We start from the raw sequence: 17,889 nt of genomic DNA on the forward strand, positions 1-17,889 counted from the left end.
GTATTTAAATGACGATAAATAAAGTGCGTAAAATAAATAACAGAAATTAAATGACGATAAATAAAATTGCGAGAATATAAATTGCGATAAATAAACTGCGATAAATAAATTGCGATAATAAAATGTAATAAGGAATTAACAGTTAGCTAGGATTTTGTTAGCGAGGATTCTTAACAAAATTTCTCATAGTTAATTTGTTTGTTTCTAACAAATTTTATTTTGTCCAATGTTTTCTTCATTATGCCACTTGTTGGATTCTGATAGGTAAAAATTCAAATATGAAATTGAATGAAAATGGTTATTCTGCGATGAACGAATACGTATATCTGTGGATGTAAGTAGGATAATAAATAACTGTTGAATCAGATTGGAAGAATGTACAATGTAACTTAATAATGTGAAATCTAAATATCTCTCGGGTATTACCTACACGTTAAAATATTTTCACGAATAACAGTTTGTATAAAAGAATTACAATCTTTATGAAAACATATATACATATATATTTTCTTCATATGTAATCATGGATTTATGAGTTAATATGATATTAGACTCATTTGATTTACCGTTAGAACAAGAATATATATAATTTCTAAAACATTAGAGATTACATAATCGCTATGTCGAACGAAGATAATTGATGTAGAACGATTCGTAGAACGATGATTATACTCGAGGTACAGAATGAGATGTTGAGGCATGGATTTTTGATGATACTAGTGCTGTTGATGATGGTACTGTTGGTATCGGTGATGTTGCTGAAGCTGGTAAATTTTGCACCATATTCTCCAAATTTATTTCTCGAGTGCGAAGTTCGTTGACTTCTTCTATTATTCCGGGATGATTGTCGGTCAGAACGAACGAATGAATAAGGTTTAGAATTGTGGATAGAATATAATTGTAATGAGATACTCTGGAAATGAGAGAGAAAATGGTGTCTCGAACAGGTTTGCAGATAAGTGCTTCAGGTTCATCATCAAGAGGGTAATTTGGTTGGTGGAAAGGATCACCTTCTTCGCGTCTCCATTGATTAAGTCGACTACGAACCTATCTCCAATTCATCCAGAATAGATGATGGCTAATTGATTGATTCATTCCTATTACACTGCTTTCGGAGCTCTAGTGGAAATCCATATCGGAATAGCTACCGGAATAACTATCGGAATAGCTATCGAAATCTGAGGGACTCGAACTGGTTGAGGGATTCATCTCGTACGATCAGATGAAGTATTTTTGATAAGAAATAGATTATAGGATGTAGATTAGTACCCTGCAATACATAATTTACATATGTATATATAATACTAAAATCCCATAAGTTACGGAGGAATCTACGGAAGCTGTCAGGTAATGGTAACAATAACAGATACGCTAAGATATGATATTATCTATACACTGTCTATGCAATAGAGGCAGTAAGACGTGTCTAGACTTTAAGGATGATAAACAAATAATTTTTCGGCACTAAATGATAAGCAAAACTTTTAACATGCAGATACGGTTGAAGTTCAGACTCACTAATGTATCTAAACAACTATCAGTTAGACACACTAATGCAAGACCTGGTTCGCTAAGACCACCACTCTGATACCAACTGAAACTCATGTTTGGACAACCACCATCCCACCCAGTGCCTTAACTATCCGGCGACCACTGAGTGTACCTCAGATACTGATTTTAGGGCCTGCCTCTCGGCTACTGCCAACCCTCCTAAGGGATCGCAAGGATTAAGAGCCAATGCTTCACCTCAAGTCACACTGTGAGAACCTCCTTTACAACTAACCCGCACCAACGGTGTTAAACCAGCTCTGATACCAACTGAAATGCCCCGTTCATATACAATATAAACGATTCACAATAGTTGATTACATTGCGAGGTAATTGACCTACATATGATACATTTTACAAACATTGCATTCGTTTTTAAAAGACAAACTTTCTTTACATCAAAAGTTGTCGCAAGCATACTATTTCATAATACCTCCAACTATAATTGACTTAATAATAATCTTGATGAACTCGACGACTCGAATGCAACGTCTTTTGAAATATGTCATGAATGACTCCAAGTAATATCTCTAATATGAGCAAATGCACAGCGGAAGATTTCTTTCATACCTGAGAATAAACATGCTTTCAAGTGTCAACCGAAAGGTTGGTGAGTTCATAGGTTTATCATAAAACAATAAAGTTCATCATTTTTATAGACCACAAGATTTAAATCCTGCATGGTACAAATGTGCCCGAATCCTATAACCACCTGTAATGTACATGCGATATCTTTTAAATACAGTACACCATTCTCGTGTACGAAATCATCTTTCATAAATCTTAGTAACCGTACACATATCTTGTGCACAAAAATAACATACACATAACCTGTGTATAAAATCATTCTCTCGATACATAACATTCACTTTTCATTGCTTTCATAGCTTGGCTTGGTAACCGTCCTTAACATATAATGCGCATAATAATATCCCCAAAACAGAACACCTCGTCTGTATAATAATCATATAAACTTCGAAGTACTAAACACCACGCCAACTAGCCCTTCCGTCTAGTGAACATTCTGGGTGGGGGTGTTAAACCCGGTAGCTACCTTTAGGATTCGCATCAATTAGGCGTGCACTAATTCTCAAAATTAGTGATGTTCCCTAATTCTTAGGTTACCAAGCAATAATAATCAGGGGAAAAATATTCATATCAATTGTGGCAATTATCACGTCCACATAATTCAATGGTGGCAATTATCACGTCCACATAATTCATTCGAGGAATGTTTTGCTTGTGTCTATCTCGTTAAACATTTATAAGAGCATTTCATGTATTCGCAGTTCAAAATGTATTTCAAAAGCATTTAATAAAGCAGTTGTAAAAGTAGCGCATGTATTCTCAGTCCCAAAAATGTAAAGAGTAAAAGGGAATCAAATGAACTCACATATTGTATTTTGTAGTAAAAATACATATGACGGCATTGATAAATGTAGGGTTGGACTCGGATTCACGAACCTATATCATTCATATATATATTAAAATATATACTTGTAATCGGATAAATATATATATTTTATTATTAGTGATGTAATTTATATTCTTAATAATTCATAAGTTCCATTATTTATTTATATATTTTGATTATATATATATATATATATATATATATATATATATATATATATATATATATATATATATATATATATATATATATATATATATATATATATATATATATATATATATATATATATATATATATATATATATATATATATATATATTTGTTAATATAGTTGAGTTGTGTACTAAGTATACTTATATTTAAAATCTTTATTTTTACACTTATAACCTTAATAACGTCATTAGAACTTTTATTTTAGTAGTCATAATTATTTAATAATAATGATATAGATAATACTGATAGTAATGATAGTAAAATAATAATTTTAATAAAAATGATAGATTTAAAAGTAATGATACTTTTAGTAATAATAACAATAATACTATTTATTTTTATAACAATGATACTAATAATTATGTTTATAATAACATAATGTATTGTTTCATAATGATAATAACATTAATAATCCTAATCTTAATATTTATAACAATAATATTAACGATAATAATAATACTTATAATAATAATATTAATAACAGTGGTTTTTAATAAAAATGAAAAGTTTACTAATTAATATAATGAAAATAATACTTCTGATAATAATACCTAGTACTTGATAATAACGATCTTATCACTAATGATAATATAAATAACAATACTACTTACTAATGCTACTAATGATAATAATATTAGTAATAATAATAATGATAATAATAATCACAATAATGGAAATTATAATTACGTTTGCTAACTAATACTTATATTAACAATAATAATAATAACTAGTAATCCATAGCTAATAATAATAATAACTATAATAATACTAATAATAGTCATGATAATTAAAATAATTGTAATAACCTTAATTAATAATAGTAATAACATCATTAATAATAATAGTAACAATAATAATAATAATGATAATGATAATAATAATAATAATAATAATAATAATAATAATAATAATAATAATAATAATAATAATAATAATAATAATAATAATAATAATAAAAGTAAAAGTTATTGTGTATACCATTGAAGCCTTGTCTAAAAAGAATCGCCCCATACCAGGCTTGAACCCAAGACCCCTCGCTCACCCACAAACGCCCTTTACCATTCTGCTATCTGTTTATTTCAGTTTTAATACCTTCTTATAAATATATAACCCGTATAAAACTGTCATCATCTTCTTCAATACATACACAGTCGACCAGGGATGATTCAACACAACCACTAAATCTTGTTTTGGGTTTAAGGATTACAAGGAAACAGAAACGACCGGTTGTGGAGAATTGAGTTAATCATAAAAGGAAAAAAAAAATACCACAGCAGTTATCTTCACGATGAGGATGAAGAACTCAATTAGTGATTTTAAAATTTAGACACTTTTAGCTTATGATTTCAACACGAGATATGCTTTAAATCATTCATAGAACTTGTTTGAATCATCGATTGAACTCAAAATATCAAAACGCTTTCAAATTTTTGCGATGAACGTTCTGTTGACTTTTAAATTACAAAAGTTTGACTCGCAAAATAGAAATCATGTAAAAGAATTGGAGTTTGAGATTTTGTAGACAGATTAAGTAAATGATTTCTAAGACAACTGCATTTATAATTTTTTGTACAATTCTTCAAATTCAAACTTTTGATTAAATGGTTCAAGAACAGGGTGTCGTACCTGTTTCTTCCCATTTATTCTGATTAATTCGCCTGATAAAATGATTTTAATTGTTAACTGATATTGTAAATAATGAATTGAATAAGTTAACAACAACATAATACAATTCATTGGATTTATAACTCTAGTGTCGACAGTTTTAGTTTAGCAGGTACAAGAATAATAAAAAAAATAAAAAGGAGAAGTGGATTGATAACAGAATTTGGACTGGTTCCAATGCTTAAAGTTGATTTGTACGAAATTTGTTTGCTAACATCACTTAGTTAAATTCGTTGCACCAGCTGGTTGACAGAAATCGATTTACAGCATAGTTTGACAAGGATTGGAAACAGAATACTAATTTTTCTGTATTTATATATAATTAGCCGTATATATCTAATTGCATACACATATATCTGTATTTGTATCTGTATATGTCGTGATATATATAACTGATTTTATGTACCTTTATTAGCATTTATATTTTATATTTAATTCCTATTAATAATTGATAACTATTGATAATGATAATATTTTATAATAATATTAATTTTTAATAATAATATCTAATAACAAATAATAATAATACTGGTTTTAATGCTAATAAATATTGATATTACTGAATGCAATAATAATAACATGACAATTATAATATAATTTGTAATTATATATATATATTTGTATGTATATATTTATATATAGATACACTGTGATTAGATATATACTTGTTATATATATATATATATATATATATATATATATATATATATATATATATATATCTGGATACATATATGTGTTTAGTCTCATTAGTTATTAAACATAACTATAATAATAATAATAATTCTTAATATTATAAATAATAATGACAAAATTTATAATCATATAATAGTAATAATAATAATTTTATTATTAATGATAATAATAATAATAATAACTATAATTTTTATAATAATAATAATAATAATAATAATAATAATAATAATAATAATAATAATAATAATAATAATAATACTAATTATAATAATACTAATACTATTAATGATAATAACAATATTAGTATTAATAATACTACAATAATGTGTGTGTATATATATATATATATATATATATATATATATATATATATATATATATTCACATCTATAGATTATATAATTTAAATAATATTAATAATATCAGTATTGGCATTGGCATTAATATTGAAAGTAATAATAATATTAGTAACTATAGTTATACTTATATATGTATTATACTTTTATATAATAACTTCTATTGTTTATACATTTTATATATATACATTTATATTTTCAATTATAGGTTCGTGAATCGTTGGGTAATAGTCAAAGGGTAATTTGAATATATGAACATAGTTTCCAAAATTTTTGAGACTCAACATTACAGACTTTGCTTATCGTGTCGGAATTATATAAAGATTAAGTTTAAATTTGATCGGAAATTTTCAGGTCGTCACAAAGAGCTTGTTTGGGAGTTTCATTGCGTGGAACTCGGCGATGAGGCATTGTTCCTTTAAGACACAAGAATATTATTGATTAGTATTCTCAATAATACTAATCGTGATATGGAATAAAGATAGAAAGAAAATTTTCCTTGACTCGCCCTAAATTCTTTATGTTATAATGTCGGAGCGTCCATATGAGTCACCGTAATATAATCCCGGTAATTATATTACCCTAATTCATATGTGCATTCGACATTATCTCATAAAGTCAAGATGACGTGTCAATCAAATTAAACTATGTGAGATTAAGATGAAATAAGAGTTAGATACGAATAGAAGAGTTTAAGTATAAATGCACAAGTAGTCAAGCAAGTCCTAATTCAAGTCTATATGCCGGTTGTAGTCTAGACTCACCAATGTACCCTATGAATCGGGGCTGAAACCAATGAACTCTAAATCCCTACAACCATCACTCTGATACCATCTATAGCGACCCAACAAAATCGTCATTGACGGCGCCGTCTACTTAGGTCCCGTTGCATGGTCATAAGTCTTTAAAACAACGTTTGACCAAAAATATGTCGCATTCATTTCAAATGTAAAGATGTTTCAAGGTTTACAAAAGTAGTTCAACGACTAGTTACATTACAACGTTTAAAGTACAAATGAAACCTATGCGACACGATTTAAAAGTAAGTCAAAAGACGCTCCAAATATGCATGTATACTAGACATCTAAGCAAGTATCAAAATAGAGTGTGGAAGCATGTATCACTTAGCATTCAAGGTCCTGAGAAAACATATAGAAAACTGTCAACGAACACGTTGGTGAAATCATAGGTTTAGTAATTGAGTATGTAAGTTGAACCACAAGATTTATAACGTTGAAATAATAGTAAACCATTCTAAAATTTGTTATCACGAGCACCCAATTATCAAGGCTTAACTAATGTTACCTCATCACATAGTGTTAGAACCTACACTTATTCTCGAAAATATATTTCATCCGAATAACGGTAGCGAACCGTCTGAATGAGGGTTTGTCAAACCCATATGGCCATACAACATAAGTTCTCGCTTACACCCGGCAAGTGTAACTAACGATAATCAAATTGAGGCATTTTTGTTCTAACTCGTACGTATAATGTTTGTTTTCGTACTTGTGTTCACTTTGTAAAACGAAACATTTACGTTTTCTCATCCCAAATATAAGTATAAAAGAGTAAAAGTGGGACTATGATCTCACCTTGAGTGGACGAATGTAAATGTACTTCACAAAGTAAACATGTGCAAGAAAGAATGCTAGTCTCGACCTAAACAATAGGTTGTATCAATATCGGTAAGCGTGAAGTCGGTCAAAGTTGTTCAATTAGTCCTATGGCTCGTTACGACTTGATTAATATAGCATGTGAGTCATATTGTCAAGTTTCATGCAAGATACAAGTATAAAAGCACGCTATAAGGATTGCATAAGTATTCGATTAGGTTTGAATAAAAGTCAACTTTGGTCAAGTCAAAGTCAACGAAAAAGTCAACACATTCGGGTCGGGTCTTGGACAATTTTTCTGAGTTATATAATCATATATGAGCATGTTAGAACAAGTTACATGTTAATCGGAGGTGCGTAGCATAGTTAGAATTAAACGGTAAACGACCAATCTAAACAGAATTCTGCAGTTCATTTGGACGGCGTCCAGATTGGCTGGACGGCATCCAGCAATGAAGGCCTGGACGGCGTCCAAAGGTTGGGACGGCGTCCAAACACCTGGGCAGTTGCAGTTTGCTGAAATTTCACAAGTCTCGAACCAAAACTCAAACAAACACAAATTGTGAACCGTAAACACTTAAATCATGTATCTTTACCTTTGGAAAGGTATTTTGACGAGGAAAACAACTAAGCACATTTCATCAATCAATCCGACATTTACAACAATCAAAACCGCATTAAATGTTCATCATTTATTACATTCAAGATCATAAATGCAAATTGATAATTCGGGAACTTACTACCTACATATAATATGCCGTTTCGTAGGTAATTACGCATACAATACAACTAAACACTTACCAACAACATTTCATAGCATTGAATGCATCAAAAGTTCATATTTAAGTCTATCAAACCCTAACCAAAATCACAAAATCAATAATCATGTTAGTGAAGTTTTCTTAATCAACCTACACATGAAATTGAAGCTAATGATGCTAGTAACACATTTAATACATGAACTTTCACATAACAACAACATTTAATCATCCAAAACTCAAGATTAAACACACACATTTCAAGTTCAAGCTAGTTACACTAAAACAACAAGATCGAGCATGTAAATCATATATTCATGTTAGACTTGAGCCATAGACACTAACACTTTTATAAGTCAAAAACATCAAGAACATAAAATCTAGTGTTTTTAGAAAGTTACCCAAATGAGATGAAGTTGGTATGGATTCGAAGAGGAAGATGCAAGGATTCCAAATATGTGATTTGTTTTGAAGAACGCTTGCTAGATTCAAAATGGATGATGATTCTTTGATTTGGTGTTTGAGAGAATAAAGTGGAAGTAGTAAGGAGTGAGGAGGTGAATGAGTGGAAGAGATGGTGGTTTGACCATTTGACCTAGAAACATCTTTGCCCACTTGACAACATTAGTCCCTCGAGTTTAAAAGCGGGTTTGTGAATTACCTAAACGAAATATTTTAAAAACGCGTATTAACGGAAGATGTTATAATTATATAACGGACTTTTAAAATAATTAAACGGAAAGTAAACTGAAAAAGATGGGATGTTACAATTTGCAGGACTAAAATTATTTGAGCTAAAATTGTTTCTTCTTTTAAAGTTAGGAGGATAACCAACAACTTCAAAACATTTATCAATAGTATGGTTTGTCATTCCACACTTGGTACACTTTAAATTGTTATTTCTTGGTGGATATCCCACAATTTCAAAGCATTTGTCAATCGTATGGCCAGTTCTCAAACATTTTTTACATTTTAGATCAGACCCAGAAGAAACCCTTTCCCTTTACCAACATTAGAAAAGAAAGCAGCAGAGTCATTAGAAGATTTCTTATCATGAGTAGACCTATGAGACTCTTCTCTAGATAAGATAGAAAAGGCAGTTTTCACACTTGACAAAGGGTCTCTAATAATAATGTTACTTCTAATAGGCTGATATACATCATCTAATCCCATCAAAAATTTCATTAATTTAACAGATTATTATGGTTTTGAATTTCACCTGCAGCCTCACAAGTATAATTAGGAAGTTTTAACAAAGCAGCATACTGTTTCCAGTATGAATTCAACTTGTGATAGTAACCAGACAATGAGGATCCATTTTGACTCAAAGAATTAATTTTATGATGTAGATTAAAAATCACAGACCCATCCACTTTATCATAGGTTTCTTTGAGTTCTTCCCAAAAAAAATAGAAGCAATTTTTGGATAAATATGACCATCATACAACTCTTCAAAAATTGTATTTAATATCTAAGAAAACACCACAACATTACATCTTCCCCATTGGTTTGACAAAACAGGATCAGACTCAAGTTTTTTTAAAAGTGCCATTGACAAAACCTAATTTATTCTTAGTTTGAAAAGCCAATTCCATAGCCCATGACCAAGACTTATAATTTTCAGTCCCTTTTAGTATAAAATTTATTAAAGGGGTATTTGTTATGTCATTAGCATTCAAATATATTGGGCCACCAAAGTCTAATTTACTAATTATAGTATCAGTCACAGAACGAGTAGCCGTATCATCATCACCAGCCATTATAGCAGACAAAACAAAACAAAAAAAAAATTATAAAAGAAAGAACCAAGATCTGAAAGAATATCAAAGTGCTTGAACAGGTTTTCTTGAAACCTCTTATGAGCCAAGATTCAAGAGTTAGGTACAAGAATTCAGATAGACCAAAGTTAAGAAACAAAAAAGAAAGAAATAATAAAGGTGCCCTGGCTATGGTCCAAGTGTACACAATGGGGGGCAGTTTCTCCCTGTAAGCACAGGACTTCCCAAGGTAGGTACTTGACACAACATGGGAGGGTAAGAATTTCCTTACAGAGTACTCCTCGTTACTTCAATTAATTTATAGAAACACCAACAATTGCAGCGGAAGATATATGAGTTGTGGAACAATCAAGAACCTTGTAGAGAATCACTATACGAAAAAACCCCAAATTAGGGTTTCTAAAAAACCGTAACCCTAGAATTTGTGTCACCAAGATCTATCTGGATATTGCTCTAATAGAGAGTATTGCTCTAATAGAGAGTATTCCTTCTTTATTATCCAGAAAACCACAACCAGGGATTAAAAACCCTAATCCTCCAATACTTTCACAAATAGGAACCCTAATTCGATTCCTGTGATTTACCACAATGAGAAACAAAGAACCTATCAAGCATCTAACTCTGATACCATGTAGAATTTTATGAATATGAATACAAGAACACAAGTTAAATGAATCAACCAAACACTATTGTTTATTAGCCTTTAATGAAAAAGCAGACAGTAACATCAATTTGTTACAAATTATACAAGACAACTAACTTCTTAAGTCATCAACTAGATGAATTTGATAAAGAATATGAAGAAATATGCAATCGAATAGCAGAGAAAGACTGGAAGGATTCTTAATGATCAAATACACAAATTGAGATCATTACATAACCCTAAAACCATCAGCTTATTTAGCTTTTGAATAAACACAAAACAACCTCCTTTTATTCTATCTTATCAATTCCAGTCCCTCTAAAAAATAAAGTTAAGCCAAAGTGCATCCCACTATTGTGTTACTTAGATCAAACCTGGTATCAGATGCCTTATTCGATCTAAACATTTCACATTATTTCACGGGCTCAACCCCTTCAATAGACACCATTAGAAATTGCTAACTACATCAGCTACTCTACTACTACTTGCAAACTGCTCACAATCAACATCTTGCACTTAAACAATTCAAGTAAGACCAATAGATAAAGCAATATAGATAATTAGATTGGACATATATACTTCAACAACATATATATATATATATATATATATATATATATATATATATATATATATATAGCAAATTATCATTTATTCACTATCAGAAGTGGATATCGGGCTTGATCTATGGTCTGGTAAGAAGTTCCTATAAGTAACAATGATGTTCATAAGGGACTTTGTAGTAAATATGCATAAGATAGTTTTCTCTCATGTTAACCTCCTTAAGATGCCGTAGTTTATTCGTTCGACACTACTATATAGTCTACATGCAGATGCTAATTACTTTATGCATGCTTTCTCAATTTATACATTTTAGAATTCAACTTGCGTATGAATTTGGGGTTTTATCCTTAAGTTGTTGATCGAGCATAGATTAGATCTAAGGAGTTCGATCCATGCTGGATTACCTGTGAGTAACCCCCATACGAGATGATGATCTCAAAAGGGGTGGTTACACGTAGACCCACCATCATTGGGCTAGCCGGTAAGTGATGGCTCAAAGGAGGTGCTAGGCTTTATTATTCAAGGAACATTAACTGTGGCTGTACAAAACTTAGGAGCTGTTAGATATTCCGGAAAGTCGGGTAAAATGTTTGGTGATTCCGGCCCTGCTGGTTGAATATAGAAGAGTGATGACTTGTGTGAATGTGTTTACGTGTGTAGATTTGTTGCCTCTTATCTAGGGTTTCGTGCCCAACTTATAGTTGAACCCCTTTGTCCTTTAGTGCCACATAATAGGACAAACGGAACATCCTTTTACCGGGCTTAAACCACAATCATAATTACAAAGATTACATAAATCCATAACAGCATGTTTAAACCTTATTTATTACAACACTCGTATTACTTAAAACAACTGAACATTTATTACAAAATCCAACATCGGAGTTAAGTCTGTCAAACATGTCTTCTCAGTTCGGCTCTCGTCATCTATCATGCAACATACCTGAAGAAATCCTAAACCTGCAAGGGAGAAATGTGGGGGATTAGCACGAAGCTAAGTGAATGGAATCAATCTAACGGACCAAGCATAAGCATCAATCATGCAACATTAAATCCTCTATGCTAACATCCTGAACTAGCATAAAATTAACGACAATACGAGGATCGGCGACATGTACGAGCCTATGACTCATAGCTGATCGGACTACAATCTACCGATAGTCTTCTTACGAAGTCTAACCCATAACTGTCCAAACACAACACATGCGTCATTCTATGCTATACTGAACAAACTATAGGACTTGGACTCAACATGTCCCAGCCTCGGTTACCCTCATACGAACTTGGTCTTTCCTAAACTCGGTGAGGCCTTAGTTGGTGTCAACAAAGTGTGCACATAATTCATACAACAACAAAGCATGCACATATCTAACTAGCATGGCAACCACTATATAAACATGAAAACTTCTAAATATAGCATGGTAATAAGAGTAAGAAACAGTAGCATGGCTCGCTACTTAAACTCTATCCGGAGATAGACCCACTAACCGATTACCAGCAACAACTCAGACACCTATCTACTAAGCGATTTCTTTGTTCTTATCACCTGAGAACAACATAAACAAAGTAGTATAGTGTTCTAATAAAAAATAGACACACGGGCAAAATAACTGCTAAGAAATGACACTAAAACTGCAAAACACGGAAACACATTCTGCTGATACACATCTGTACGGATAGAGGTCTATCCTTACAGATTTACCATCCTTCCGTACGGGTCCAAGTCTCATCCGTATGAGTCCAACAGATATGCATTCTTACGCTTGTAGGCTCGTCCGCACGGTTATATTATTCATCTGCATATATCCAATCTGCATCAGTACGGGTGCAGTTCATCTCAGACAGAAGCAGTTTTCAACGGGTTTCAAGACAAAAATCCTCAAATCTCGTGTTTTGGCCAGTTTTAACACGAAGTAACTTGTATAAATCATGTACATAACATATATAAACGTTTTCTAATTCAAATTCGTTAAAACCACTACAAAAGTAATTTTTGACCCAACGCTTACTTTTACCAAAACCTAACTCAAAAACACATTTAATCTCGAATTAAGACACGAAATCAAGCGATCCTTACATTGTTTGAATTACTAAAAACCTAAGGAACAAAAATCACACTTGAAAACAACACAAAAACGAGATCAAGAGATTAGGGTTTCAAAGAGGTAAAGGTTTAGCGTACGGTGTGTGTGTGTGTGTGTGTGTTTGGTGAATTTTGGGGAAAAAAAGATATGAACAGCTTCTACACACTTAAATGGGTTCTAAATTCATACCCCATCACACACGGTTATTTACCAGGCGGTGCTAGCGGAGTCCAAATAAAATAAACGAACATGTTTTGTGACCCTTGTTATAAATCGGTCTTAACCAACACGTCAATAAATTATACGTAATTAATAAAAATAAAAGCATATAATTAATCAAATATAAAACTAAGGGGAAAAAAGTTATCTTACATCTAGCCCAGATTTTTGTCCGTTACAAATCTACCCCCTTAAAGAGATTTCGTCATCGGAATCCGGTTTTGGTAAAAAAAGGTGAGGGTAACAAGTCTTCATCAACTCTTCAGTCCCTCGCGTTAAATTTGATCCCAAAATTTGCTTCCACTCCATCACTACCATCGAGATCTGTTTCTTTCTCAACTTGGTGATCTTACGGTCAACTATACAAATCGGCTCTTCAACTAACTTTTTGTTCAAATCAACCTTCAAATCCTCTAATGGTACAATCTGAGGCTCATCTTCAACCTTGCATTTACGCAGATATCACACATAAAATCGGTTATGAATCCTCACTAACTCAGGAGGAAACTACAATCCGATCATTCAGAATCTGAATAATTGGAAACGGTCCAATAAATCTCGGTGCTACTTTACCATGCTTACCAAATTTAATAACCCCTTTTACGGCAATACCTTAAATACACACGGTCTTTTACGTTAAAAGTTACTGGCTGCCTGAGCGGATATGCATACGTTTTTTGTCTATCCCAAGCCATTTTTAACTTGTCACGAGTAATCGCTACTTTGTCAGCAGTCATCCGAACAATATTGGGACCCTCATACTGTTTCGCTCCAGCTTTTAGCCAGCAATTTGGAGTTCTACAATGACAGTCCTACAAAATTTCATACGGTGGCATCCCTATACTCGAGTGATTCAATTTATTATATAAGAATTCAATTAAAGGAAGATGTGAATCCCATCACCCACCATACTCTAACACACATGCCCTCAAAATATCCTCAAACATCTTAATAGTTCTTTAACTCTGATCGTCTGTTTGAGGATGATACGTTGTGCTGAGATTAATTCGAGTACACGGATTCTACTATAAACTTTGCCAACAGTTCAAAACGCGTCTCGAATCTCTGTCTGACATGATAGATACCGGAATACCATGATGTGCAACTATCTCATTAACATACAATTGAGCCAGTTTTGTCAACGAAGTGTTTCACTAGTAGCAAGAATATGTGCGCTCTTGGTTAATCTGAAATATCACCTGGATCATGTCACTCCTTTCTGGGTTCGGTGTAATTTAGTCACAAAATCCATCGTTATGTGTTCCAACTATTACTCTAGAATATCTAACTGATGCAGTGACCCGTAAGGCTTCTAATGTTCCGCTTTAACTTGCGCATAAATATGACATCTTTCAACTAAATGTGCAATATCTGTCTTCATAGTCGGCCATCAATACACTAGTTTTATGTCATGATACACCTTATTACTGCCTGGATGTACGTTCATCGGGATTTATGAGCTTCAATCATGATTAAATCCCTCAATCCTCCAAGCAAAGGCACCAAAATTCGGTTATTAAAGATCTTAAGTCCACGAGAATCGTCAATTAGGTCAAATATTCATTTAGTCATCAATTCAGATTTAAGATGTTCATCCCTTAAAGCATCAGTTTGAATAGTTTTCAAACGGTTAATCAAATCTGAAGTTATGTCCAAACGAAGAAATTTCACATTCTCACTAGACTTTTTACTAATCAGCGCGTCAGTAACCATATTTGCCTTACCAGATGATATTTAATTTCACTTTATTACTGCAATCGTCTCTCCTGCATATTCAGTTCCTTTTGAGAGAAGATATACTGCAAAATCTTATGGTCAGTACATATCACACAGTGTGTCCCATACAAATAATCTCAACATAGTTTTAGGGAAAACACTACGGTTGCCATGCATGGGGTGATTCTTCACATATACTTTCAACTTTCGTGATTCTTCACATATACTTTCAACTGTCGTGAGGCTTAGGCCTCTCTACATCAAGACACAACCCAAACCTGCTAACGAAGCATCATAGTAGACCACGAAATTGTCTGAAACTTCTGGTAAAGCTAACACACACAACTATTTCAACTTCTGAAAGCTCTTTCCTGTTCATCAGTCCATCGAAAAGGTAACATCTTTTCGAGTCAACTTGGTCAACGAACCCGCAATTTTCGATAAAGCCTTGATAAACCTACGGTAATAACCACCTAATCCCATAAAACTCTTAATCTCAGTAGGAGTCAGATATCGCGTAAAAATTCATATTTTTACTAACGATATCCACTCAAATCCTACACGCATTCAAGCAAAAATAGTTCTATGATTGCACTAATCTACAAAGTTTTTCTAAACAGGACTTTAAAAGCTCACATTACAGAAAAGCTGTAAAAAGAGCCAAAGTTAGGATTTACTAACCCTAATTTCAAGAACTACTCTAAAGGACTAACATAAGAGCTCAAGGTCACCAACCAGGACTGCCAAAACTTATTCAAGACATGTATATAAAGATCTGCCAAGAACCTAGAACATCATCCAATTCATATACAAAGATCAAGACGTTCCAAGACTTACATACACTAAAAACACACACAAAAGTCTAATTACACAATACTTCAAATACAACCTTAAGGAACATCAAGAAGTGATTTAGGGGATTGTGTGTCACAATTACATGTCTAAGGAACCTCAAGAAAGTGCATCTAGCAACCCGATTAGTGCAACTAGCAACCCGATTAGTACAACTGGCGACCCGAAAGATGCAAATGGCGAATCATGAAGGACAACTGGTGACCCAGGATTAGCAACTGGCGACCCAGGGTTAGCTAACTGGCGACTCGAAGCTTGTAACTGGTGACCCATGTTTAGCAACTGGCGTCCCTAGACTAAAAACTGACGACTCACTTCTACTATAAATAGAGACCCTCAGACGTTCATTTCATTCATTCAGAAAACTTAGAGCTCTCTCATTCCGAGTTTTCTCTCTGCTCCCCCTCCCCCACAACACACTCTTTCAAAGCATAGGCTAGTTTATTATAAATTTTAATAGGTTTTATAAACTTTAAAAAATGTCTATACTTCTAGAAGCAAGGGTCGGAGCTCTGTCTTATGTAATATTTGTCTATGAAGAATACATAAGGAAATCACCGTGATAACGAGGATCGTCTATGTCATTTTAAGTCATGCTATTTCTATACTTATTTATATTGTGTTAACTCTGTCTTTATAATTATATAATTATTATATGTGTTGTTATAATAATTATTAATTTATCGTTATCGTAATTTGATTAAGTAAGATCCCCGTAATATTCACCGCATAAGCTGTTGAATATTACAAATATATCTATCAAATAATAAAATCTCTAATATATCTTCTAAGTTACAAACTATAAACCTAATTAAACTCTCGGGAACTATTTTATATATATTTAACCCTGGTCAACTAAAATACTATTTCACATATTACCCTTTCAACTATTTGTGTGGTTAACTTTTTATCTAACTTTAAACGTCAATCTTTAATAAACTAGTTAATTATCTTTGTTAATATCTTGGGTGACATTGAAGTAATTATAAGAAATTGTATTACGGAAATGCATGGCTGACCGTAGTGGTTGAGACAAACAGCTTGATTGAAAAGGAGGTTTTTAGTCTTCGTAAATAGGTCCACAAATTAGTTTAAGAAATTGCACTCGATTAATTCCAACACCTAATATAAGAACTTAAAATACTCTTTAAATATATCTTTTAACATAGTCCCCGTGTTTTCTTAAAGAATTTACTAAGGTCTTGTCGTTAAGATAAACTGTAATATTAAATGGGACATTGTCTTATTCGGATAGCCTAAATTGAAGACCGCTTGTATTCTCTGTCGGACGTGCGGTGCTGAGGACAGGTAAGTAACCCTACAATTACAATCACCCTTGGCTTAAAGATTATCAGTGACATCCTAAATTGAAACCGGACCAATTAAAGAGGCCTATAAATTTACAACAAGCTTTAATAAATAATTGCTAAATTCTCCCCTGATTGGCCAAACGAAACTTATAAAGATATATACTATAAAAGTTTGATTGATATACTGATTGGCGACCTGTTGCACTAGCATACATACATACATACATACATACATACATACATACATACATACATACACACATACATACACACACACACACACACATACACACACACACACACACACACACACATATATATATATATATATACATATATACATATATATATATATATATATACATATATACATATATATATATACATATATATATATATATACATATATATATATGTATATATTTATATATAATATAATATAATATAATTATTA

Source organism: Rutidosis leptorrhynchoides, chromosome 10, assembly GCF_046630445.1.
Source record: "Rutidosis leptorrhynchoides isolate AG116_Rl617_1_P2 chromosome 10, CSIRO_AGI_Rlap_v1, whole genome shotgun sequence".
In the NCBI taxonomy this organism is placed as follows: domain Eukaryota; kingdom Viridiplantae; phylum Streptophyta; class Magnoliopsida; order Asterales; family Asteraceae; genus Rutidosis; species Rutidosis leptorrhynchoides.